Genomic DNA, 3,459 nt, shown 5'->3' with positions numbered 1-3,459 from the left:
AGAGCATGGAGGACATTAGGAGAAGGAAGGGAAAAATGAAGGGGGGTTATTAGAGGGGGAGATGAACCATGAGGCACTGTGGACTCCGAGAAACAAACTGAAGGTTCTAGAGGGGAGGGGGGTGGGGGGATGGGTTAGCCCGGTGATGGGTATTAAGGAGGGCACGTATTGCACAGAGCACTGGGTGTTACACACAACAATGAATCATGGAATACTACATCAAAAACTAATGTACCGTGTGGTGACTAACATAACATAAAAAAAGTTAAATTAAGACAGAGCCACCCAGTGTGTGCCGCTTTTATAAAGAGCCACGGGCGCCAGCAGGTCGGAAGCCAAGCTCCTGACGCCCCACTCTGCTTGCTAGGCCTGCGGCCCACGCCCACCATGGCCACCGTTCAACAGCTGGTAGGGAGATTGGCGCTTAGTGGAAAGCAAAGGCTTTGACGAATACATGAAGGAAGTAGGAGTGGGAATGGCTCTGTGAAAAGTGGGTGCAATGGCCAAACCAGGTTGTATCATCTCTTCTGATGGCAAAACCTCACCGTAAAAACTGAGAGCACTTTGAAAACAACAGTTTTCATGTAACCTGGGAGACAAGTTTGAAGAAACTACAGCTGATGGCAGAAAAACTCAGACTGTCTGCAACTTCACAGATGGCACGTTGGTTCAACATCAGGAAGGGGATGGGAAGGAAAGCACAATCACAAGAAAATTGGAAAATGGGAAATTAGTGGTGGAATGCGTCATGAATAATGTCACCTGTACTTGGGTCTGTGAAAAAGTAGAGTAAAAATTCCATCGTCATTGTGGACAGGAATTAGCTGTGAGGATGAACAAGCTCAGTTCAATGAGCAAATCTCCATACTGCTTTTTTTTTTCGTTACTGTGTTCAGTTATCTTTATCACAAACATTTTACATGCCTCTATTTCAAAGTGTTGATTTAATTAGAATCATCCCTTTGGTTAGTAAATTGTGCTAAAAAAAGACAAAAATTTGTGGAATGCAGCTAACATGTTATTTAGAGGAAAATTTGTAATGTTAAGTGCTTATACAGTTGACCCTTGAACAATGTGGAGGTTAGGGGTGACAACCCCATGCACAGTTGAAAATCCATGTATAACTTTTGACTCCCCAAAAGATAACTTAAGACTAATAGCCTACTGTTGACTGGAAGCTTTACTGATAAACAGTCCATTAACACCTATTTCATATATGTATCATATACTGTGTTCTTACAGTAAAGTAAGCTAGGGAAAACAAAATGTTATTAAGAATATCATAAGGAAAAAATATATTTACAGTATTTACTGAAAAAAATCCATGTATAAGTGGATCCATGCAGTTGAAACCCATGTCTTTCAAGGGTCAACTCTATTAGAAAATACAAAAAAGGTTTAAAAATTAATGACTTAGTTTCTAGCTTAAGAAAGTAGAAAAACAAGAGCAAGTTAAATCCGAAGTAAGAAGAAAGCAATTAACAAAGATGAAAGCAAAAATTAATGAATTTTAAAGTGGACAAACTTTAATAGAGAAAATCAACAAAGAAACAAAAGCTAGTTCTTTGAACAGATTAAGAAAATCAATAAAACTATAGCAAGGCAGCACAAAAGAAAAAGAGAAAAACCCCTAGTAATTATGAATACCAGGAATGAAAATGGGACATCACCTCAAGGATAATACAGCAATGTTATAAACAATTTTATGCTAGTAAATTTGACTATTTAGATAAAATGAATTAATTTATTGATAGACGTACATTACCAAAGCAGACTCAAGAATAAACAGAATATCTGAATAGCTCCATATCAATGGGAGAAATTGAATTTGTAATCAGCCACAAGAAAACTCCAGGAGCATGTTTTTATGAATTCTATTAAACATCTAAGGAAGAGAATGTCTACTACTCTCACACAAACTTTTCTAAAATATAGAGGAAGAGAACACTCTTCCTGATGTGCATTTTGGTCATATCCCTGATACCAAAACCTAAAAAGGATATTACAAGATAAGAAAAACACAGATTAATATCCCTCATGAACATAGACACAGAAATCTTTAGTAAAATATTAGCAAATAAAATCTCAAAATATATTAAAATTAGAATATATTCTATGTAAACATTCTATGGCCATCCTTTGAACCAAGGTGAACATTGTTACCATAAACCAGTTTCAAATGATTACAATGACAAAAAAAAATTCATGATGATAGAAATGCCTTTCAGTTATCAGAATCACAAAATCAGTTGCTGGGTAAGACTTTATTTTTAATTAACTTTATTAATTTTTCTTTTTGAGAGAGAGCACTCGAGAGTTTCCCTCTCCCCTCCCCTTCTTCCCTTTCCTTCCTCCCTCCCCTCTTTCTTTCCTTTCCTTTCCTTTCCTTTCCTTTCCTTTCCTTTTCTTTTCTTTTCTTTTTTCTTTCTTTCTTTCTTTCTTTCTTTCTTTCTTTCTTTCTTTCTTTCTTTCTTTCTTTCTTTCTTTCTTTCTTTCTTTTCTTTTTTTTCTTTCTTTCTTTCTTTTCTTTTCTTTCTTTCTTTCTCTCTTTCTCTCTCTCTTTCTCTCTTTCTCTTTCTTTCTTTCTTTCTTTCTTTCTCTCTCTCTTTCTCTCTCTCTTTCTTTCTTTCTTTCTTTCTTCTTTCTTCTTTCTTTTTCTCCCTCTCTCTCTTCCTCCCTTCCTCTCTCTCTCTCTCTTTCTTTCATCTCTTATCTATATCAGGTTAGAATTATTCCACTTTCTTTAATTATGTCCTTGTTATTTATTGACAAGTCTTAGTAGACTTCCTTTGTCTATATTAGTGCTTCCTAAAATGTGTTAATTCTTAATTCTATGGGCTGTTGATAGTTTAAGTGAAACCAAATGGGCTTCTTTACAGCCAGGCTTCGCAGAGCCTCATTGGTCCTGATGTGTGTAATACTAGTAGAGGTGAACTAATTTGCAGTTTGTCTCTGTTGTTGTATTCCCCAGACTCACCATTTGACTCCAAATGCCTTAAAGAATAATGTGGATCGTAACCATTGGTATTCTTGAAGACATAAAGTTTGTAAAGTGTATTACAGAGCAAAGCATCCATCATTAAAGCAGCTGCTCAAAGAATATTTCCTCTGTGCCTCTTTCTCCTTTTTTCTGCTTCCACCATTTGTCTGTCTTTCTCTCTCTCTCATTTGGTCTGTCTCTCCACCCATTCATTAATCCATTTATTCCATTCTCTTCCAATAATCCATGTTTCTTCACTATATAGATTCCGTTCCCAAATGAAAATGTTTTTGTTTTTTTTTGTAGCAACCTTGGAAGTTTTACATAGTCTATGCTGTATTTCTTTCTCTTTTTCTTTTCCTTTCCTTCCCCCTCCTTTCTTTCTGTGGGGATAAACACCCTGGATTTATGGTAAGCACAATTTCCCATCTGATTACATTTCAGTTCTCTGAGAGAGGTATATATAATAGAGTGTGTGC

General features: G+C 36.1%; 1 pseudogene; it reads left to right on the top strand.

Annotated features, from left to right (window-relative positions):
• Positions 1-387: 387 nt before the first annotated feature.
• On the top strand, positions 388-906 carry LOC114214836 (fatty acid-binding protein 5 pseudogene; annotated as a pseudogene).
• The last annotated feature ends 2,553 nt before the right edge of the window (positions 907-3,459 follow it).

The sequence above is a fragment of the Eumetopias jubatus genome, unplaced genomic scaffold (assembly GCF_037043125.1).
Source record: "Eumetopias jubatus isolate StellerSeaLion01/CBP00866 unplaced genomic scaffold, mEumJub1_p1.0 scaffold_1, whole genome shotgun sequence".
NCBI lineage: Eukaryota > Metazoa > Chordata > Mammalia > Carnivora > Otariidae > Eumetopias > Eumetopias jubatus.
Note: the sequence above shows the minus strand (reverse complement) of the source record. Positions and strands in the feature narration are given on the sequence as shown.